This window comes from Citrus sinensis, chromosome 2 (assembly GCF_022201045.2).
Source record: "Citrus sinensis cultivar Valencia sweet orange chromosome 2, DVS_A1.0, whole genome shotgun sequence".
Lineage (NCBI taxonomy): Eukaryota > Viridiplantae > Streptophyta > Magnoliopsida > Sapindales > Rutaceae > Citrus > Citrus sinensis.
Genome location: NC_068557.1, coordinates 8,190,770 through 8,216,475, shown reverse-complemented (window position 1 = coordinate 8,216,475; position 25,706 = coordinate 8,190,770). Strand labels below are relative to the sequence as shown.

Sequence of the window (25,706 nt, the reverse complement as noted above, 5' to 3'; positions counted from 1 at the left end):
ATTGATTCTGACCTCGATTTTTCAACTTTGAGATAATGTTTCAAGTCTTTTGTCTTTCTAGTTGCTTGTGGGAATATTCTTCTTGAAAATTTACTAGAGCTTTTTTTTTTTTTTTTTTGGAGTGGATTTCTCATAATTTTTCTAAAATTAGAATGGATTTGAATATACACACATATACATTATTTTTAACTATAATAAAAACAAATAATTTTAATTAATTTAAAATAAATGCCAACAACTCTTTAGTTGAGTTGGTGGACACCTTATTTTCTCATTCGCATATTTATAAGTAATTCCAATAGTTTCAATCTATAAAGAGAGAAGATATTAACCAACTCAACTAATAAGTTGTTAGTGTATTTCTTTCAATTTTAAATTTCTTTGTTAAATGTCAACTTTAATACATTAATGGTGCGTTTACTTCATGGGAATGAGAATGGGGTGGAACGTGAATGGGCTGTAATGGGAATGAGGAATGAAAATGAGATTTCAATGTTTATTTGACAAAAATAAATGGAAATGGGAATATGCTGGAATGCTATTGATGTGTTTACTTGGCAAAATAAATGAGAATGAGAAATGTGAATGAGAATCAATTTAGCAAAATACCCATAGTATTAATAATTAATAAAAATAATTAATTTATCATTATTAACAATATTATCATTATTGTTTTTGTTATTATTATTAATAAAAATAATATTAACAATAATTAATAATAACTAAAATAATAAAGTTAATAAAATTTATATTAATATTATTAATTAATAATAACTAAAATAATAAAATTATTATTATTAAATTTTATTAACTTTATTATTTTAGTTATTATTAGTTATCGTTAATATTATTTTTATTAATATTATTAATATTCTCATTATTAACATTTATTATTATTATTATTATTATATTTTATTAGCTTTATTATTTTATTTATTATTAATTATTGTTATTATTAATATTATCATTATTAACATTTATTATTATTAATAATAAATTTTATTAACTTTATTATTTTAGTTACTATTAATTACTGTTAACATTATTTTTATTAATATTATCATTATTAACATTTATCATCATCATCATCATCATCATCATCATCATCATCATCATCATCATCATCATCATCATCATCATTATTATTATTATTATTATTATTATTATTATTATTATTATTATTTAGTTACTATTAATTATTGTTAATATTATTTTTATTAATATTATCATTATTAACATTTATTATTATTATCATTATTATTATTATTATTATTATTATTATTAACTATATTATTTAGTTACTATTAACTATTGTTAATATTATTTTTATTAATATTATCATTATTAACATTTATTATTATCATTATTATTATTATTATTATTATTATTATTATTATTATTAACTATATTATTTAGTTACTATTAATTATTGTTAATATTATTTTTATTAATATTATCATTATTAACATTTATTATTATTAACTTTATTATTTTATTTATTGTTAATTATTTTTATTACTATTTTTATTAATATTATCATTATTAACATTTATTATTATTATTATTATTATTATTATTACTAAAATTAAATTTTATTAACTTTATTATTTTAGTTATTATCAATTATTTTTATTATTATTTTTAATAATAATAATAATGATAAATGTTAATAATGATAATATTAATAAAAATAATAATAACTAAAATAATAAAGTTAATAAATTTTAATAATAATAATAATAACAACAACAATAAGGATAATATTGTTAATAATGATAAATTAATTATTTTTATTAATTATTATTTTTATCATTATTTTTATTGTTAATAATGATAGTATTAATGAAAATAATGATAATTAATAATAACTAAAATAATAAAGTTAATAAAATTTAATAATAATAATAATTATAATTATTATTATTAATGACATTTAAAATAATAAAATTATTTGTGATTTGAACAAGGGTAATTTAGAAAATATGAAAAAAATTATAAGGATAAAAAGTAAATTTATGTTTCATTTTCATTCCCACATTTTCATTCTCAACCCCCTCATGGGAATGAGATTCCCATTCTTTATTCCCAAATTGTGTGGGACCCACACAATTTATTCCTATTCTCAAATTACATTTTACGAAGTAAATATAAGTTTCATTCTCATTCCCCAAACCCACAAGTAAACACACCATAAGATAGGTATCGGCATTGGGTTGGACTTTAAATTTCAATAGAGTTGAGTTGTATTTATTAATACTCATATTGTACTTATATTCTATTATCATATAAAATATGAAAAAAAAAATGGTTGGAAAGGATTGCTTATACAACAAATTGATTAATCAAACATAACATTGGTATTTGGATGAGGATGGATGCCGTAATCCGAGAATTCTGGATTTTTTTTGTTCAGTTTCACTGGGAATGAGGCTGGCAGCCTGGCCCCCTAGTGGTTGGGCTAACATTTCCCCGTGTTCTTCTAAGATTGAGCTTTTAACACCCCTCTAATATCCTTATAACACCCCAGTTGAATTATTTCTTACGATACCCTTTATTTTATTGATTAAATATCAATCCACATGTTAAAATCAACCATCTTTCCACAAAGTTTTACTAAAAAAAAAATTATTTTTAAAATTGCATAAAATTATAAAATATTTTTTCTTATTATTTAATTTCTATCTTTATAACTCTTATAATTTTCTCAAAAAAAACTTTCGATTAAAATTTAAGATATAAATATAAATTATGATCTAGGACGGGTGTAAAAAACTTTATTAAAAGAATAATTTTATTTAAATGTTTAATTGAATTTTCATTCATAACAAAAAATGAATTAATTTATGTTAAGTTACATAATTTCAATTAAAAGAAAATTTTAAGAGAAATTTTGAGGAGTGGCCTACTCTATGATCAACTATAGCTGATTGACCATATTTTTTGGGAAAGGCTACTTACCCTGATTTTAAACCCCGAAACTGCGCCCCGAATATTATCAAAACGATGCGTTTTGCTTTGATTTCTTTTTTGCTTTGACTGTTTTCCTTTTGCGCTGATTGTTTCTTTGCTTTTTTGCTTTTTTGCTTTGCTTTGATTGCTTTCCCATTTAGTTCCACATGTGCAGCACATGAACATTTTCTTTCTTCTTCTATTTGCGCAAGTGTGAACCAAAACACTCCGCTTTGCAGACTGAAACTGCAAACTACAAAACTCCAAGTACAGAGCTTTCAAACTGCAAAACGCCAACTGATTTGAAGATGCATTAATTGAATGTGGGAGAAAATTACTTCAGTTTTGCTTCAGCTTGTTTCATTGAACCAGATTTCAGTAACACGGTTGCTACTCCTATCTGAATAATGAATATCATAGCAGCACAATCAAGCAACCTTTATGCAGATTACTACAGAATTATTATCAGATTTACCAAGCTGGTGAATACTGAAACTTCTGCCACATGTCGCAATGGGGAGTCTCCTTTATAAAACCCCACTGCTGTCGCTGAATCTCTAACCGGCAATTCTGTGCAAGAATAGTAAAGTAATCATTTTCAACTTGCTTTTCCAGCCCCACTCTCTGAACACTACCCACCGGATAGTCCTGCTCAAATTTGCTAGACTTCACATAAAAATTCACCCCTCTTTCCGTTGTAAACTTGTACTCATAAGGGTACGACCTCGACAAGGCATAAATTGGATCAGAAGACGGCAAAAACTGCAAGAGAATTATCAAAATCACAGGCAACAACTGAATCAACGCACGTAAATTAAACCCATCAGAGCCATCAACGCACATAACTGAATCAACGCACGTAATAATCTTTTGTTTTCTTAATCTGTCTCACGATCGCGATTTGCTCTTCCATGTACGCCGGAGAGGATAAAGAAGAAACTGAGGCAGACGCGCCAGTTGATGGACCTCGGTGTTGGATCGTCGATTGATCGGACGGCTTTGAATTGGGCTCTGCGGACGGGCCGTTAGGTTTTGAAGGAAGCAGCAGCGGCAGAGAGCTCGGTCTTGAAGGAAGCAGCAACGGCAGTGACCACAAGATGATAGAATTAAATGAAAAGGAAGCAAAAGTCCGTTTCCGTGGTTTGACAAAAGAAAGGAAAGGAAGAAACATGGGTTAAACGCACCGTTTTCAATTTAATCAAAACGGTGCATTTTAAATTCGGGGCGCGTTTCGGGGTAAAAAATCGGGGTGAATAGCAGCGCTCATATTTTTTTTACCGTGGGCCATGTTTTTTTAGATATTTGCCTAGGGATGGCAATGGGGAGGGGAGGGGAGGGGACCAATCTCCCCATACCCATCCCCGATGTTTTGCATATGTCCCCGTCCCCTCCCCGTCCCCGTCAAAATTGCTTGAGAGAATCCCCATCCCCTCCCCGAATAATAACAGGGGATCCCCGAGGGTCCCCGGTCCCCGAATAATTAATAGTCTAATACATTTTTTATTTTCGATTTTAAATTAATCATATTAAAATAAACTCATACCGCTATTGTAAGCTCGTAACCAACTTTGACAGCACATTAAGTCCTCCAATGTGCTTGGATGAAGTTTGTTATGGTATGAGCTCACAACTCTACCACTAGTGTTAAAAGCTGATTCAGAAGCAACTGTTGTAATTGGAATTGCCAAAATATCTCTAGCAATTCGAGCTAATGTAGGATACCTATTAGCATTTGTCTTCCACCAACTCAAAATATTAAAATCTTCCATCCGAGATATAACTTTCTCATCCAAATATGAATCTAATTCATCTGCAACAACTGCACAATCTCCATTGTTTACATAATCATTAAAACCTGTCATCCATTTGGTTGCTTTCTTATAAGAATCCCCTGTAGATCTAGTAGAAGAACTACTACCAGTATAATCAAAGCAATAAACAGTTGGTGAAAACTTCAATTAATACTCTTCAACTAATTCCCGGCAAAGGGTGACCACTTTCCCAACATACAACTATTTTGATATTTATTATTTTTAACAATATTTATAATTTTGTTATTTATTTATTAGTAATTTTAAAAATAAAAATAAAATTAAAAATTAAAATGGGGAAATGGGTAGGGGATGGGGATTCCACCTCATCCCCGTCCCCTCCCCGAATAAAAAGTTGGGTAAAAAATTTTCCCCGTCCCCTCCCCGAAAAAAAAATTGGGTATAAAATTATCCCCGTACCCTCCCCGAATGGGGAAAATCCCCGAGGGTACCCATCCCCGTGGGGATTTTTGCCATCCCTATATTTGCCCCTATTTCTTAATCTAAAAGGCTAAAAGCTCCGGAATTTAGTGTTAAAATTTAAAATTTCTAAAACTAAATTATTTAGAAATTGCATCTATTTGTTATCAAGATTGAGTAGTTGTATTTTAGAAGGTGTAACACTAAAGTATTTAATAAACACTATCTACTACAATTTGGAAGCCTAATTAATTTGATTCCCCACTTATATAATAAAAACATATAATATGATATTTTTCTATATATTATTAATATTTATTTCATAATTACCTCTTTTTTTTCCCTACAGTAACTATAACTTAAAAACTATGGTACCTCAATATCAAACATCTCTTTAAGATCAAAGAGGGCTTGATTGTCCTAGAAATAGGTTTAGGTTGATATTAGCTAAATGGGTGTGGCCAAGTTATATTAGATGCAATTTACATCCAACTCAAGAGTTTCACCCAATAATTTAAACCTTGTTAATAATTTAACAACATTTGAGTTATTGAACGTAACCTTTGAGTTAATGTAAGTTATATAATGTAACTTAGCATCACCTTGGCTAATTATGCATACAAAATCGAATTATATATCTATTATTTGCAAACTTTGCAATAACATCACAAATTACTTGAGTGGGTATTTAGTGTTAAATTATTTATCAATTTGGAACACAATAATATAATAAGAGAAAGTGAGAGACAAGAAATAGGAGATACAATAGTCTAAAAAGAAATTTTATTCAATCTCAAATATATACAAATAAGGAGTTAATGCCTTCTTTTATAGTGATACAACCATAAAGTGGTGACGTAATAGATAGAAAACATAAGATAAAATAATCATTAAATAGGTTGCTTGTGGGGAGATAAAATGTCTGAAGTTACATGTATTTATATGGTTGATGAATCATATTTCATAGGGAATATGTCTTGTTAAAACTGTTGCTAGTAAAATAACAAAGAAAAAGGAGTATGCTATTGATCTATATCTTAAGAAGGTGTAAAGTTGCCTCATTAAAACCTTACTAACACTACTATAAAATTAGTTTTTAATGACGGTTTTAAACGACATAAGATGACGATTTTAAACGACATAAGATGACGGTTTTAAAACCGTCATCTTAAGCAGTGACGTTAAAAGGGACATATCTTTTATGACAGTTCAAAAACTGTCATTAAATGTATACATATAATGACGGTTATTTTAATAAACGGTCATTATATATCATATGTACATAAGTTTTAATGACAATTTTTTTGTCAAAAACCGTCATTAAATATATATTTACAATGACAGTTATTTTACAAAACAGTTATTATTTGCTATATATACTAGAGTTTTAATGACAGTTTTTTTTCCCAAAAACTGTCATTAATGTGATTTTTAATGACGGTTCTTACATAATAACCTTCATCTTTAGCATGTTAATTTTTTTTTTTAAATATTTACAATGATCATTTCAAGCCCCAATTTCAATTATAGTATCCATAATTCTTTTACAATTATACGTTCTACAAATGTTTCATATCAAAAGTTAGTTATAAAAAAGATTTGATAATTCCTTTTATCTCTTCAATATATCTTCGACTCAATAACATGCTTGCTTGCTGCCTTGAAAAATTATATCTGGTTATAACCAAAGGAAAAAAACAAAAACAAACCAGAAAAACAATTAGCAAGAAGATAAAGAGCAAAGAAGTAACGAAATAAAAAAGAAAATAAAAAGAAACATGTTTTGAGCGATGTTTTCTTTGTAATACAGTAGCAAAACCAATTCTAGGCACCATATAAAACAAAAATAATAGTACAAGTAATTAGCCTCAACGTAATTTTAATTTAAGCGATGAAGAGTTCAAACAAGCTGATCATATGTCAAGTAAATTAAATTTAAATGCTTGAACTTCTCATTTCATGACATTTTAATAAATTAACTATAAAAATCATAAAATAAGCATTTAGTCTTCCCATGGTTTCTTTCAACAAGCGCTAAATGAATTATTGCTATCAAATTAATATAAACTGTCAAAAAGTGTAAATAAATTAAAGGGATGGACCTAAATTTAAAGGTCTAGGAATTTAACCTCTTCATATGGCTCATCAAGTCAATGAATGTCACCAAACTTAATTGTAAATTCTTGACTTACAGAATTTTGAAAGAATATATGATTAGAAAGATCCTAAAAATCACCACCATCTGCTAAACTAAAATTTTGAAAGAGTTAATTTATTACGTTTGCACATTCATATGCTCGTACTATATTAATTTAATATAGTATCCCAATTTAGTAGTCCAAGAGCATTAACACGTATACACTACAAGCTAAACAGTTAGAAGATTATAGGTACACTAATATGAGTGTATATCTAAAAATATTTTCAGAACTCATATTCTAAAGCAAGAAACATGAGAATGGATTGTAGATACATAAATATATGACCATTGTAGATGTGAATGTTGAGTAGTATAGTTGTAATGCCATACAGACAATTAAAGCACAAACTGTAAAAGTCACCTGATACAAGCTTGTATTTTGTCAAATCATTTAACTTATCAGCAAAGAAGAGGAGACCATTGGCGTCAAAATATGCAGTTGCTTTGTTGTCTTCTACATAATCTGCATTAACAAAGTCATATTACTGATAGAACTAATAATTTTGAATAAACTAAAATGAAGAAAGAAAACTAATTTAAGAAAAGGAATTACTTTCAAACTACCGAGAAATAGAAACAAGGAAAGCAATAATCAACAGCAAGTTTAAAAATCAACTTGCTTTCATGCTTTTGTTCTTTAGGATCAAATTGTACAGAATCCTAAATAACTCCTTCCAATTTCTCAGTTTTTATCTTGAAAGCAATCAAAGCATCCATTTGCACTCAAACTTTCAACCTAAGCATAATTTTCTTTCACTTTAGTCCCGTAAAACTTGTCAAATTTATCAAACTCATCATCAAGCCTTCCAAAAAACTACTGCTCTCATTCCCCTCCTTCCTCAACAATCTTCAAAAATATTTTCAATTCAAAATAGACTAAAAAAATTTCTAGGAGCCTTTTTAACTGTAGAACAGCAACTAATCAACACCTGCACATTTCCAGCGGCTATTTTGCAGCTGTTCTGCAGTGAAAACAGCTTATAGAAATCTGTAGGGGCTGTGTTGCTGCTGTTTTGTAGTGAAAACAGCCCCTGTAAATTACTAAGGGCTGTTTCACTGCAGAAAAGCAGCAAAACAGCTGTTGTGAACTTCTAGCAGCTATTTTGACAGCAAATCGACAGAAAACAGCCCTTGGAATTATCCATTGCTGTTCTAGCTCGATGAAAAATACAGTAAATTGAATTTTTAAATACGAACATAGTAAATAGATGATTCAACAACCATGGAAAATTATCAAATGAACCCCAAACGGGAAAAAGCAAAGTTATCAAGAAAAAACAAAATAGATAAGCCTTGTTATCAATAACACATCAGCATGCAAAATATTTGCAATTGTAAAATTCCAAATATCTTATATCATGGCAGCATGACAACACCCAAGTTTATTTTAGGTGCTCTCTAGCTGATAAAAACAGCACCTGAAACTTTCAGGTGCTAATTTTAACAGTAAACAGCAGCAGGACAGCACCCAGATTATTTTTTGGGTGCTGCCTAACTGTTGAAATATTAGTAAAAACAGCACCTGCAACTTTCAAGTGCTATTTTTAACATCAAACAGCAGCATGACAGCACCCTAAAGTAGTTTGGGTGTTGTCTAGCTACTGAAATTGTGTTAAAACAACAGTATGACAGCACCCAAAAAATTTTTAGGTGCTGTCTAGCTGATAAAAACAGCAGTTGAAACTTTTAGGTGCTGTTTTTAGCAGCAAACAGCAGCATGACAACTCCTAGAATATTTTCTGGGTGCTGCCTAGCTGCTGAAATTGTGTTAAAAACAGCACCTGCAACTTTTGAGTGCTGTTTTTAACCTCAAACAACAGTATGACAGCACCTAAAAATGTTTTTGGTGCTGTCTAGCTAATAAAAACAGCATCTGGAACTCCCAGGTGCTGTTTTTAACAAACAGCTGCATGACGGCACCCAGAAACTTTTACGGATGCTGTCCAGTTACTAAAATCAGTACTTGGAAGTTCCCTGTGCTGTTTTTAACAGCATATAGCAACATGACAGCAGCAGAACAATTTTACAGTTGCTGTTTTCTTCATAAATCAGCGGCAATCAAAGCTTCTCAAAACTTCACTATAAGAAAAGAACAATTAAACCCGCTCAATTGAGTTTGGGAGGAAGGGATACTTTTATTATATCAAAACAAAGTTAAAAAAACAAAAAAAAAGATAAAATGTTATGGCCCTTTCAAGGTTCTCTACTTACAACGTGCCAGTCATGGGACTAAATACTCAAAAGGAAATAGAGTTTGATGAATTAAACATCAATTTCATAAAACCCACACCATAAAATTACATAGCAATGAAATATTTTAAAACAAAATATAGGAACTGAAATAAACCTCGTAGATGATTGAACTCAACACCGATCTCAAGCACACCAATAATCTCTGAGAGAAGTAGCCATGTTTAGAGTCATCCAATGCTAGGTTACAAAACCATGAAACCTGCCCAATCAAATTAATGAGATTTATAAGTAATAAAATGAAAATTACAGAGAGAGAGAGAGAGAATGATCTGGCTCATAAATAAAATTCTTCAAATTCCTCTCCAATAATGTATGTGGAAAGTAGAGGGCTTTCAATGAAGGAGCTGATAATGTGTCAATTTGATTACAAATAAATCAAAATGGCAAATGGGGCTGACCTAGGCAGTGAACTGAGTATGCATTAGTGCATCAACGATGGGATTCAACTCAGTGGCTGCTGAGACGGCACAACAATCCCAAAGTTGTGATGGTTACGAAGTAGGCAACAATCAATCTTGGCTAAGATTATATTTTGCATGAATGTCGATTCTGGAGAGAAATGAAAGAGTGATGGAAGGTCGAATTTGGGTATTTGGGAGAGAGATTTTGAAGTGAAGAAATAAAATGCCCAAGTCTTGAAATCGGCTTCGGTTTTTTTATTTGTATATTTCATGACATAAACGGTCATGAATGAAGATTAATAATTCCCTTTTTAACGACGGTTCCTAAACTAACCGTCATTATATGACGGTTATATTTTAGTGGATATACAATGACGGTTAAGTTTAAAAACCGTCATTGTAAGAATGTATTTTTAATGACCGTTTTCAAACTCAACCGTCATTAAACATAATAAGATATTTTAATTATATATTTAATGACAATTTTTATAACAAATAGTCATTAAAAATAATATTATATTTTAATTTTATATTTAATGATGTTTTTTTTATAAAACCATCATTAAAAGTATTAGATATTATGACAATTAAGATAATAATGGTCATAAAAAAATTTGAATGATAGTTATTAAAAATAATCGTCATAACTTATGGGTCATTATTTTAAATTTTTGTAGTAGTGTAAGTAAACTCAAATGGGACAAAATCTAATAAAAGAAAAAGAAAAAAATGTATGTAGTGCTCCATATCAATAACTTTTCTTGATAAATAATCTATTCCTCAAAATGACATGAGTACTTTAATGATCAATTATAATTTATTGAAACTGATGATACCTTGCGAAAACAATATGTAAGATTGACACCATCTTTTTTAAGTTTGAATACATAAAAATTTGGATAAGCTTTATGTCTCATTACTTTCACGTCTACAATTTTATACATTGAAATTGCAAGTTCCCGTGCAATTTGACGCAAGACACTTTTCAAGAGAGTACATTTGTTCAGGACCCAAAGCAACAATTTCAGCCACTTCGGCCTTGGCCGAAGTGGTGGGCTGCTGCCCTCACAAGCATTGTGAGGGCAGCGGTTCTAGCCCCCACAAAAGCATTGTGGGGGCTAAATGTTCTTTATATCCTTCTCCCTTGCGAAATGCAAGTGAAGTATGGACATCCTCTCCTGTGAGGGGTTATTTGTATTGGACATGTACTTCATAGAATTCATTGTAATAATGTAAGTCCCAATCATGTATATTTGATTGTAAATATCAGTGTAATACCTCTGCTACAATAAGCAGTTGTTGTAAATATCTGTGTAATGCAGTAATCTGATGATTAATCAGTCTCAAAAAAAAAAAAAAAGCAACAATTTCGCTATAGAAAGAAAATGATCATTTATCATATCGATTTTCCAATATGAAAAATTAATAGACTTAGGATCATGAAAAATTTATGACTTTAGCGAATATTAATATATCAAAAAATAAATATTTATTAATTTATATATAATATGAAGTTTATAATAGGAACTAGTATGAAGGTAGTATAATTAGATAATGCAGTTATTTTGTCAAGATGTATGATATGATTTTGACTTGAATGAATTAGTCACTTGATAATCCTATGACTAAATTATAATTACATGGCAACTCATCAAAGAAGACTTTTGCAGGTAATAATCTTTCTTATTTCTTTTAACATAGCACATATAATACAATAGTGACTTCTTATTTAAAAAGTGTTAAAAAAAGTAATAATGACAGATAAAATATGTAGAGCATTACTTTAGTATAAGAAAGAAAATTATCAACATATCATATGTATTTAGTTTTAAATTAATTAATTATTGATTTATATAACATGGGTCCTATAGAAAAAGAAGATTTAAAAAAAATTATCTAAATTTTTTTTTTGAATTATTGATTTACCACGTTGGTCCCAAGTCAAGACCAATACAAACTATTATTTAATTGAAGTTATCAATTTATCAAGTATTAATTTAAATAATACTTTTGTCAATTAAAATTATAATTTTTAGTACATATGCCTTTTGTAAGGGCTATAGATTTCTCTTTTTTAACTTTTTTGTTTGAAAGAAATCACTAAGAATGTGGGGGTTAGGCGAGATCCTTACCTGTAAAATAAATCAGTAAATAAGCAAATACATAAGGAGGGGAGCATAAACCAAACATTCTAAAGCAAATGTAAGTATATAAGAATAGAAAAAGAAATATAAAACGATCAAATGGAATAAAAAAGCCATCAGTCCTAACATTTGACATGAGAAACAGTATGCGCATCTAAACAGAGAATACTAGATAAGGATTTGGAAAGATCCCGAAAATACAAGAAACGCCGACTAACTCGATGAGTACAAGTCTAATTGGCCAAAAAAATTGAAATAGAAGTGGCCTCCCAAATCACATGCCTAACTGAAATAAGAGAAGAATAAATCAAAGCACACACCTAACGCAAAAAATAAGCATAATCCCAGCGAACAAGACTCTGGGAATGAATTCAAGAAGCCACTATGGCCAAGTCTGACTTTACCTTAAGCATAGAGTAATCGAGGTTAATAGCAAGCTCCAACCCCTCACAAATTGCCATAAGCTTAGCAAAAAAGACTGACTGACAGTTAAGAAAGACCCAAAAATAGTTAAAACCACACCTCGATGATCATGGAGAATGCCATCCGAAGCAGCCATCCTAGAATTGCCCCTTGAGCAACCATCCACAGTCAACTTTGTAACTCCAAGAGGCGGCCTCATCCAAAAAACTATTTGAATCGCCCTCCTGGGTGTTGTTATGACTTGCAAACTCTCCTCAATTCAAGAACTCGAAACTCCCCTCAGTTGAGCAAACATACAATCAAAGGCGAAATTAGTAAGCCTAAATCCGAGACCACCCGATAGATAACTGCATTGATAGAGAAAGGTTGGGAATCGAACCTAAAAGCATTACGAGCCTTCCAAACTTGCCATAAAATAAAACAAGGAAGAAGGACTCGAAGATGACTCAGAGAAGGGGCACACTACCGCCAATAGAGAAGCAAAGCATGGGGGGGGGGGGAGGGTAAAAAAACCAACATCTTGTGTACCTAAAATTTGCCAAAAGTGAACCCAAACCGAGTAAACCTGCAAATAGTCAATAAATAAATGCCAAGAATCTCAGCAGCCTGACCATAAACATGTCAGGAGATCATGCAAAATCCTCTCCAGCACAAGGCATCATTAGTAGCCAAAAACCCATCTAAGAACCGCCAAAGGAAAAAAGAAACTCGAGAAGGAATATGTTGCTGCTAGATAATTGAAAAAGCCTAATCTTTTTTGCCTTGAACAATGCACAATTCCCCAAGCCATTCGTAAGTGAAAAGCACCATCAGGAGCAAGATCCCACCGAATCAAATTCGGCTTCCTACTAGAAATAGGATCCAAAAGAATCCGCGCAACAATAGAAGAGGGCAACACATCTTACCCCTATCCCATTAGATTTCTTTTTTGTAACTTGCATACATCTTTTACAGGCAATTTGAATCTATTTATTTCTCATTATATTCTTCTTCAAGAGCAATGTATTTATTATAGATCAAATGCTTTTGCTATATACGCAAACAAGTTCTCTTTAGGAGTATTGAATTATTCCACATGGTTAGATTTAACGCCCATGATGAGATGAATTTATCTAACGTAAGTGATAATATAAACTTAGAGTTTGTTTAGGATTCTTATGAGATAAAATTATTATTTTATCTTAATCCTAATCACATAAGATGTAGCTTATTAAATAACTCTAGGAAGTTGATTTGAATTAAACTATACTTATTGTAATATATAAACACTACATGGGTGAGTGATAGCACGTACAATAATAATCATAAGAATCAGAGCATCATCAAAAGAAAGTGAGAGAAAAGTGAAAAAAGGCAGTGGGTTCTTGCTTCGTGAATTGAGAGAATTTTCCAAATACGTGATTGTCCTCCGATCATCAGTGACATAAACTCATGACGATCTGTTTGTGAAGGAGATTTTCTCGTGAAGGTTCCAATTTTTAGTAATCAATTCCTATTCGTTGCGATCTGCTCGTGCTAGTTCCTGAATTTTGGAGATTGTAGGGAGCTTATTCTTTATCCTTGCAGATTCGTGACGATTCGTTTCTGTATTAACCAACAAGGTATGAATTTGGTTGAACAAAATAAATTGCATGATTTATTTAGAAAATCATCATTAGTATCAGAGCCTGTGTAGTTTATGTCCTAATCTTGGGTGCATTATGTATGCTAATAGTCCATGTTTTTCCATGAAAATTTGATAAAATCACACATTAATGGTGTATGATAATATACATAATGTTAAATAGGGGTGGCAAAAAAGCCCGGGTCGGCCCAAACCTAGTCTAGCCCAGCCCAGGCCCGCGGGCCTAAAGCCCGACTCGCAAATGGTGGGCCTGGATATGGGCCCAAAAATTACAAAGCCCACATATGTTGGGCCTGGACAAGGCCTTAGCAAAAAAGCATGGGCTTTTTTAATATATGAATAAAAAATAAATTTAATTTAAATTAAAAAAAAACTCAAAATATTAAATTAGTTTAATTTTTTATATTAGTATTTATTATTTTATTAGATTGTATTACTAATATTGTATGTATTGGACTCTTATTCTATTATATATTAGATGATTGTCTTTAATTTAAATATTTTTTTCTTAAATAAAAATATTTTATAATTAATTAAAAAAAAACTCAGGCCCGGTCTGTCCAAATTTGGACGGGCTTTTGAAGGGTCTGGACTTTGTTTGAATGATGTGGGCTTGGGCCTAGGCTTCGAAAAGCCTGACCCAAGCCCACAAATTGCCATCACTAATGTTAAAGCATGAAATTTGGAACATAATCACGGAACATAAAAAGAGTATATCTGGAACTTTGTTTGATGTAATATGTTCTGGAAGAATGAATAAATTAAAACCCTAAGTTATAAACCAGCATGCTTATTTTGCTTATGAATTTTTGTATTTTCATTCGTTTTCTGGAAAATTGATATCATTGGGAAGATCTTTTAATTATCTTCGCAACGGTGTATCATATGCTTGATTTGGACTTGCAAATTGAGGGAACGAAACGTTTGAAGTTCTAGTTCAAAATCTGGAAATTTTGTTCAAATTGAAAAAGATGTACAGTGTTACATGTGTTGTCCCAATCTCGGGCATGGCGCGTGACATTCACCCTTTCAATACAACAAAAATCGAAGACCATATTTGAATTTAGGACATGAAAAAAGGGTGGAAAGTCGGAAACATAAGGTCGGAAAATGGTCAGAATTTGTTGACGAGGAGAGTTAAAAAAAAAAGAAGACTTGACTCTAAACCAGTTCAAGCCACATGAACCGAACCTGGCTAGACCGCGAGTTAGCGCATGTCAGTGTGCCAAGTGCGCCACGTTGACCCACGCGTGACAGTGGCATGTGTAATGTACGTGCCACCTTCCTAACCTCTGATTGAGGTGTTGTTTCTGGCGGTTGAACCAGAATTTAATTTCCTATTTTTTATATTTTAAAATTTATTTTTGCCCCTGTTTTAATTTAATTTATTTTTAATTTTTTGACATGCTTGAATTTATGAATAAAAATAGTTTTATTGCTATTAAAATTCACATAATATGCATCTTACATGTAAGGATGTTATATTCTAGTGGGGGGAAATATAAAATACTAAAATATTATGGGGATTATTAAAGTCTGGCGTAGTAATGTGAATTTTGCATGTATAAGAAAATTCTTACAAAAAGACGGTAAGAGTCTAAGGAAACAAGGTACTTAAGTGGGACCATCCTGTCCCCACATCTTTCGTAGGAATTTTCATAGTGCTTATTCATATGAACAGATGCATGAAGGCTTTTTTTATCCCTTAAAACTAAAATAAGTGTTCTATTATTTAAGATTTTGCACAAAAGGACTAAATGATGATAATTTAATTATTTGGAGAGGATGATGATTAGGAGCTTCGACGACTTTTTTATTCTAATCCTATGTTAAATTAATCATGTTTGGGTCTTGTGTTTGCAATAAAATTAAATGTGTAAGAATCATGCTAATTATCGTTTTTTGTTTGTGACTGTAAGAAATGGCATCTTCAAAGAATATCGTGGCTGAATTAAAAAAAAAAGAGAAAAATTGAATGGTGACAATTATGACATTTGGCACCAAGAGGTTCAATATGTTCTTGAAGAGCAAGAGACTTTTGAGATTCTCAATAACACCATAATTGAGCCTGAGAAACCTAAGAATGGTCCTACTGAACAATACCATAAGGATTTTGAAGCTTATCAGTCTTGGAAAAGGAAAAACAGTAATGCTCACATTTCGTTGTTGATTTGTATGCAAGATGACCTTATGTGTGAGTTTGAAGAGTACCGTATGGCTCATGAAATGTGGCTTGCCTTGAAAGAAAAGTATGGTGGTACTTCGACCACTAAACTAAGAGAGCTCAACATCAAGTTTGACTCCTTTATAAAGTGCCCAGAAAAGAGCATGAGGCAGTATTTAAGGAGATGTCGAACATGATATGTGAGTTGAAAAATGCTGGACAAGTATTGACTGATGAGCAACAGGTTCAGGTAGTCATACAATCCATTCCTGACAATTGGGAACATATGAGAGTTAATATGACCTATGCTGATAGCATTAAGATATTTAATGATATCAAGTGTCATTTGGAGCTAGAAGATGATCGCCTAGAGGCTGCTAAAACTTCTAGTCAACTTTATATGGCTAACTCTAAGCTGCAGAAAGCTTCGGGGTTCAAGTGCAAAAGAGGACACAATATTTTCCAAAGGGAAATGAGAAATGTGCCACCTTAAGGGAAGCCTAACAATGTAAAGCGCATGAGAGGAAAGTACGTTGGACAGAAGAAAGACAAGATTAAAATGAATTGTTACAATTGTGGCAAATTGGGTCACTTCGTTCGTGAATGCACTGAGCTGAAAAAGGTACAATTCATCTCCACAAAATTTATGTTGTAACTATATGACAAGTTTTGTTTTTCTAATCGAATCTCGTCCGTTGTGGACTGTAGACTCAGGAGCAATAGATCACATAGTCAGAGAGTGTGGAGCGTTTATGGAGTATCGTCCAATTAGTTAAGAAACAAAATGAATATATGTGGGTAACAACTCAAGGGTTGAAGCTAAATGAATTGGCACTTGCAAGTTAGAGTTGTGTGGTGGCTGAATACTTTATCTCCACAATATTCTTTATGCTCCAGACATCTAACGAAACTTAGTCTCTGTTACTGCTCTTCTTAGGATGGGATATCAATTATAATTTTATGGTGTTATTTTAAAGATCGTTCTTAATTCAACTCTAGTTGCTACTGGTCATTTATTAAATGGTTTTATGGTTTTGGATACTAATTATAATAATTCCAATAATAGTTGTTTTTCGATAATTATTTCTTCCAATGTGGATGTGAATACTTGGCATGCTAGATTAGGACATATAGGGCTAGAAAGAATTAATAGATTAGTAAGAGAAGGCCTATTACGCTCACTCGCTAATATTGACTTGCCCATTTGTGAATTTTTTCTAGCTCGAAAAGCAACTAGAAAGCTATTTGGCAAAGCTACTAGATCTGAAAGTCCATTGCAAATAGCCTTTTTTGACATCTGTGTACTAATGAGTGTGAGGGCTAGACATAGAGCCATGTACTTCATCATATTCATTGATGACTACTCATGTTTTGGTCATGTTTATTTGATTTCTCATAAAGATGAAGTATTAGATTGCTTTAGATCATACTTGAATCTAGTAGAAAATCAATTAGACAAAAGGATCAAAGTCCTAAGAACAGACCGTGGACGAGAATACCTTTCAGAGTAGTTTAAAGAACTATGAAATGATAAATGTATTGAGAGACAATTAACTATTCCGAGGACTCCACAATAAAATGGTGTTACAAAAAGAAGGAATAGAACATTACTCGAAATGGTTAGGTGTATGATGGCAAAATCAAATCTTCTAATTTCTTATTGGGGGGCATGCATTGTTGACTGCCACTTATGTACTTAACCGAGTTCCAAGTAAGTCAGTAAGTTCCACTCCACATGATCTATGGACACGTAGAAAACCTGATCTTACTCATTTGCGTCCTTGGCGGTCTGCAGCGTATGTTCATAAATCATCTCATAAACATGGGAAATTAGGTCCAAGAAAAAAGAAATGTATCTTTATAAAATACCCAGAACACTCCAAAGAGTATATGTTCATAGGTGAACATGATGATATAACTATAACTGAGATAGAATCACGAGATGTCACATTTTTGAAAAATGAATTCCTTAGCATTTCGGAGGTAGACAATGACGTTCATCTATATGAGTTGAATGATTCAGAGATTAATAACACTTATTATTTACAAATTGAGAGAGCCCTAGATATGTCTAGGAATTCTGATTTTAGTGGAAGTCAACCACAAAATGAGTTTACTCCAAATGACAACTCAATTAGAAGAAGTAATCGTACACCCATCCCACGTCGTCGTTTTAAGATTGAGGGGGAGGCATTTATGATTGCTTCAAATGATGGTGATGAGCCAAGAACTTATAGTGAGGCTATCACATCATCAGCTAAAGAATTGTGGATTAAAGTAATGGATGAAGAAATGGAGTCAATGAGATCGAACCACGTCTGGGACTTGGTTGATTTACCGCCCAACCGTAAGGCCATTGAAAAAAAATAGGTTTTACGTGTTAAACGAAATGTGGATGGTGTTGAGTGTTAGAAAATGTATATTTATAAAGGAGAAAATCGTCATTTTACACTTTAAGTTTTACTAACACCTTTACTTTTATGTATTTAATATTCTTTTGATTTAATTATGTGTGTTTTATTTTAATTAAGTATTTTATGTATTTTAGGGGCATCATAGTCATTTCACAATAAAGGAGAGATCAAACGGCAAAACGGACATCACTTTTGAACTCAGGACGGTCGAAAACCTAAGGAGGAGCATAAAAGGAAAAATAGCACTGTTCACATGTACGGTACTATTCACGTGTACGGTACTGTCTACGTTACTGTTCACGACACTGTTCACATAGACGGATCAATGACGTGGCATTGACCGATGATGTGGCATTGACTGATGAGGTGTCACGATCCTGTTGGACTAAAATTCTTATGTACTGTTGATGGTGACGTGGTAGCATATCAGTGGACCAAAAATTTTGCGTACGGTACATGCATCACATAGGATTATTTTCAACCAAACCGCGTCACTGTTCAACCCGGGTCAAACCGTGTTACTGTTCATCCACGTGGTCAAACCGTGTACTGTTGACTGATGACGTGGCGCAATCATGAGTGTCCAAACTGTTTTTAATCCGATGGCCATGATTTACTCCATGTATCTATAAAAATGGGGCATTCCCCCCATAATTGGATATCTCTGAATCCATTTTTGGACTCCATTTTATGTAATTCCCTCTCCATCTTGTATTTTGTACATATTTTAATAAATTTCCTTTTCGCCCCTAGTTCAATTATGAGTAGCTAATTTTCTTTCAAGCTTGGGTTGAAGGTGAAGTCTCAACATGTGTCATGGGCTTTATTTGGTAAATTTATTTTCTCTTCCCCTCTAGTTTTTGTGGATGTTTTGACTTCTCGTCGACAAATAATAATAATCTTGTCTAGATACCGTTTTGGTTTCACCGACTCTCTAGTACAAGGTTATTATTATTTGGCACGATAAGCCCTTAGCACCATATTGATTAGAGTGTGGTTCATGAGGTGTGGATTCCCCCTTCATGATTTAATTAGCATTAATAATGAATATTTAGCCCATGATGCATGTTGATACGAATCCAGATACCCAAGTACGTCATTTCAATAGATTTCACTTCAATTTATTCTCGCCATTTTAATTCCAATTTTAGAATAATCTAAGTTACTTTCACCACAAATCCAACCACCCATTTAGAAAAATTAATTCTGCATACAATTAAAATCCACCTCCTCGTGGGATCGACACTCGTCACCATTAATCTATTCTACAATAGATTCGTGCACTTGCGAGTTCAATAAAATTTGCACAACAAGTTTTTGGCGCCGTTGCCGGGGAGGTAAGTAATTTTAATTCATAGAATTAATTTTTGTGAATGATTTCTTTTATTTGTTTTCTTGTATTTTTTTTCTTATTAAAAAAGAAAAGAAAAAAAATAAATCTGCATTTAGAGGTAATAATTTCTTTTCTTTCTCTATTATTTACAATTCTATAATTTAATTTTTAAGTTATTTTTCTTTGTAATTTTTTTATTAATTTCTTTTTAGTTAATTTATTTTCACGTATTTTTTTAGTGTGTTTTTATAGTAAGGTTGTAATAGCGCAATAAGGTTAGTATCGTAATTTCTCCCTCTTTTTTATTTTTATTTGTTTTGTTTTCATCTTTATTTTTATTTTATTTGTTTTGCATGCATGGTCGAAGGGCATTATTAACTAATCTTGAACCTATAGACCTTGAACTTGAGAAAACACTTCGCACACACAAACAAGTTAAAAATAAAATGGATTTGCAACCACAGAAGAGGCCATTTAAGGACTACTTCGGTCCTTTAGCTAATTTAAGCACATCATGCATAAGATACCCAAATGTAGCTGCTAGGAGTTTTGAACTAAAACCTAGTGTGCTAAATTGTCTCCCAACATTCTATGGCCTAGAAAATGAGGACCCATATAATCATTTGAATGATTTTTATGCTATTTATCAAACATTTAAATATGGGAATTTTTTAGATGATGATGATGTAAAACTTAGACTATTCCCATTTTTTTTAAAGGATAGAGCTCGTTCATGGCTTAATACATTGCCTGCTAATAGCATTGTATCATGGGAACAAAAGGTAACAAAATTTTTGAATAAATATTTCCCAGTGCATAAAACAAATACTATTTGCAGGGAAATTTCAGAGTTTACCCAGAGAGAAGACGAGTAATTTTTCGAAACATGGGAGCGATTCAATGGGCTACTCTTGAAGTGTCCACATCATGGGTAGGAGAAATTGCACCAATGCCAATATTTTTTGGAGGGATTATTGCCGAATGTGCAAGAATGGCTAATGGCAATAAATGGAGGAGAGATGATGCCAAAAAGTGCATAAGAGATTTGGGAATTCTTCCAGCGACAAGCGGATAATTCCCAACAACAGAGTCGATCACTCAGAAATACTAGAAGAATTAAGGGAGTAAATGAGGTTCAAATTGGCGAGTCAACTTCGGGAATCAAAGAAGTCAAGGAGATGGTTGAAGGTCTTGCTTGACAAATAGCATCGTTATCGACTGCTAAATCAACAGAACCACATGACTGTTGTGCAAATTTTAATGTACTCGCAAGCGCACGAATCTATTATAGTATAGATCAATGGTGACGAGTGTCGATCCCACAAGGAGGTGGATTTTAATTGTGTAGAATTAATTTTGTGAATGAGTGATTGGATTTGTGGTGGAAATGATTTGGAATATGCTACAACTTAAATTAAAATGGTGAGAATAAATTCTAAAATTGGTATTGAAATGGCGAGAAGAAATTGAAGAGAATTCTATTGAAATAACGTACTTGGGTATCTGGATCCGTATCAACATGCATCATGGGCTAAATAATCCGTATTAATGCCAATAAATCATGAGGGGGGAATCCACACCTCATGAACCACGCTCTAATCAATATGGTGCTAAGGGCTTATCGTGCCAAATAATAATAACCTTATACTAGAGAGCCGGTGTAACCAAGGCGGTATCTAGACAAGACTATTATTATTTGTCGACGAGAAGTCAAAACATCCACAAAAATTAGAGGGGAAGAGAAAATAAATTTACCAAATTAAGCCCATGACACATGTTGAGACTTCACCTTCAACCCAAGCTTGAAAGAAAATTAGCCACTCATAATTGAACTAGGGGCAAAATAGAAATTTATTAAAATACGAAGAAAATACAAGATGGAGAAGGAATTACAGAAAATGGATCCCAAAAATGGATTCAGAGATATCAAATTAGGGGGGAGAGGCCCCCTTTTTATAGATACATGGAGTAAATCATGGCCATCGGATTAAAAACAGTTTGGACGCTCAGGATTGCGCCACGTCATCAGTCAACAGTCCACGGTTTGACCACGCGGATGAACAGTAATACGGTTTGACCCGACTTTGAACAGTAACGCGGTTTGACCCGGATGAACAGTAACGCGGTTTGGTTGAAAATAATCCTGTGTGATGCATGCACCGTACGCGAGATTTTTCGTCCACTGATATGCTGCCACGTCACCATCAACAGTACATAAGAATTTTAGTCCAACAGGATCGTGACACCTCATCAGTCAATGCCACATCATCGGTCAATGCCACATCATCATCCGTCTATGTGAACAGTGTCGTGAACAGTAACGTATACAGTCCCGTACACGTGAATAGTACCGTACATGTGAATAGTGCCATTTTTCTTTTTATGCTCCTCCTAAGATTTTTTACCGTCCTGAGTTCAAAAGTGATGTCCGTTTTGCCGTCTGATTTCTCCTTTATTGTGAAATGACTATAATGCCCCTAAAATACATAAAATACTTAATTAAAATAAAACACATGTAATTAAATCACAAGAAGGTTAAATACATAAAAGTAAGGGTTGTTAGTAAGACTTGAAATGTAAAATGACGGTTTTCTCCTTTATAAATATGCATTTTCTAACACTCAACAATGACCATGACTCATACTCAGATCAAGCCAATGCCATAGGTGTAATGAGAAAACCATCAAATTACAACCCATACTCCAACACATATAACCCTGGATGGAGAGACCACCCCAATTTTTCATGGTCTCAAGAATTCCAACAGAATGGACCATCAGCTCCAGCTCCACCAATTCCACAAAATCCTTAAGCCTCTCAGCCACCATTTAGACCATACAATCAAAACCAGAACTACTCTCAACCCAGACCATGGGAGGATGCATTCCAGAATTTCAAGAATGTTATTCACTCTACGATTGAGCAACAGAACTGCACCATTGATAGACTACGAAATGAGTTGAGAGCAGACTTCAACTCACAAGCCCAATCAGTTTCAAGCCTCGAGAAGATGGTGGGACAGCTTACTTCTTCAGTTCAGACCTTGGCAATAACTGTTAAGGAAAGTAAATTTTCAAGTCAACCAGTGCTTAATCCTAAAGGAGTATATGAAGCAAGTACCAGTTCACCACAGCAGCATGGAGATATCAAAGCAATCATGACCTTGCAAAAAGGAAAAGAAGTCGACAACAAAGTGGAGATGCCAGTGACAAAAGAAAATCAAATTGTACCTGTGAATGTTGAGGACTCACCATCGGAGGAGAAAGAAGAGACCAACCTGTAAGAATACGTTCCTAAAGCTCCATTTCCTCAGAGGTTAGCTAAAGGAAAGAAGGGAAAATCCATAGGTGAGATTCTTGAAATCTTCAAACAAGTAAGTGTTAACATCCATTTGCTTGATGCTATTAAACAAGTTCCATCTTATGCCAAGTTTCTTAAAGACCTTTGTACTAAAAAGAGAAACATTCACGTTCAAAAGAAGGCATTTTTAATAGAAAACGTTAGTTCTATACTCCAACATAAAATTCCTCTAAAGTGCAAAGACCCAGGCTCCCCCACTATCTCATGTAGCATATGGAACAACACAATTGAGAATGCTTTGTTGGATTTAGGAGCTAGTGTAAATTTGTTGCCTTACTCAGTATTTTTAAAACTTGGACTTAGAGAATTACACCCAACTCTAATGGTGTTACAGCTTGCAGATCGGTCCACAAAAATACCTCGTGGTATTGTGGAAGATGTGCTTATCCAGGTAGATAAGTTTTATTTTCAATTTGATTTCATTGTAATTGACACTCAACCATTACAGGATTCAAGGAAGCACATTCCCATTATTTTAGGCCGACCTTTCTTGGCAACTGCGGATGCTCACATTCAATGCAGGACTGGAAATATGCAGTTGTCCTTCGGCAATATGACTATAGAGCTGAACATCTTCAACATTGCCAAACAACCTCACAATGCAGATAATGAAATTGTTGATGTGGATTTAATTGAAGCATTAGTTGATGACACTTTTCTTTTAAACTTTAGTGATGACCCTTTACAAACATGCTTAACTCACTTTGGTTTGGATTTTGATATTGACAGATCGGTCGATGAGGTCAACGCTCTACTTGACTCAGTACCATCCATGGACACTAATAAATGGAAGTTAAGAGTTGAACAACTAGCACCATCAGAAAAGAAACTCATCCCATCATTAGAATCACCACCGAAACTAGAGCTCAAACCATTACCCAACACTTTGGAATATGCATTTTTAGGAGAAGAAAGTACTCTATCGGTAATCATCTCATCATCCCTAAATGACGAACAAAAAGGTAAGTTGTTGGATGTTTTAAAAGAGCACAAAGGAGTATTATGATGGACCATAGCGGACATAAAATGTATAAACCCAGTAAACTGCATGCATTACATTTACCTTGATGAAAATGCTAAACCTACTAGGGAAATACAACGTCGGTTAAATCCTAATATAAAAGAAGTTGTTAGAACTGAAGTTCTTAAACTATTAGATGCATGTATCATTTACCCCATTTCTAATAGTTCATGTGTCAGTCCTGTGCAAGTTGTCCCTAAAAAGTCAGGAGTCATAGTAGTTATGAATACAGATAATGAATTGATACCCACTACAGTAACTACATGATGGCGTGTATGCATTGATTATAGAAAGTTGAATTCTGTCACATGTAAAGACCATTTTCCTTTACCATTTATTGATCAAATGCTTGATAGATTAGCAAGCCATGAATTTTATTGCTTTCTAGATGGCTACTCAGGATATAATTAGATTCCCATAGCACCAAAAGATCAAGAGAAAACTATTTTCACTTGCCCTTTTGGCACTTTTGCATATAGGAGGATGCCATTTGGATTATGTAATGCACCTGCTACATTTTAATGATGCATGTTAAGCATTTTTTCTGATATGGTTGAACGATTCCTTGAAGTTTTTATGGATGACTGTTTTGTCTTTGATGATTCATTTGATCAATGTTTACATCATCTAACATTAGTTCTGCAGAGATGTATCGAGAAGAACTTAGTCTTAAATTGGGAGAAGTGCCATTTTATGGTAAAATAAGGTATTGTTCTCGGTCACATCATTTCGAGCAAAGGTATTGAGGTTGACAAAGCCAAGGTGGATCTCATTTCTAATCTTCCTCTACCTAAATCAGTCAGAGAAGTAAGATATTTCCTTGGACATGTTGGTTTCTATAGATGTTTCATTAAAGATTTTAGCAAAGTTTCTACACCCTTATGCAATTTACTTGCTAAGGATGTACCTTTTATCTTTAATGATTCATGTCTTGTGGCGTTTGAAAAATTAAAGCAGTTGTTGACATCATCACCCATCATTCAAGCCCCAAACTGGAGCTTACCATTTGAACTCATGTGTGATGCATCTGATTATGCAGTAGGAGCAGTATTAGGATAAAGAGTTGATCGAATTCCCCATGTTATTTATTATGCTAGTATGACATTGAATGATGTACAGTTGAACTATTCAACTACTGAAAAAGAAATGCTAACAGTAGTGTTTGCATTGGAAAAATTTCGATCTTATC

The 25,706-nt window shown here is 32.7% G+C and overlaps 1 long non-coding RNA gene across 1 annotated transcript; it reads right to left on the bottom strand.

Annotated features, from left to right (window-relative positions):
* Positions 1 to 6,679: 6,679 nt before the first annotated feature.
* Positions 6,680 to 10,312, bottom strand: LOC102631426 (uncharacterized). Its single transcript, XR_369555.4, has 4 exons — positions 10,032 to 10,312; positions 9,728 to 9,832; positions 7,742 to 7,843; positions 6,680 to 6,854 (listed from the first exon to the last, which is right to left on the bottom strand). It is a non-coding gene; the product is annotated as an uncharacterized LOC102631426 (long non-coding RNA).
* Between the last annotated feature and the right edge of the window lie 15,394 nt (positions 10,313 to 25,706).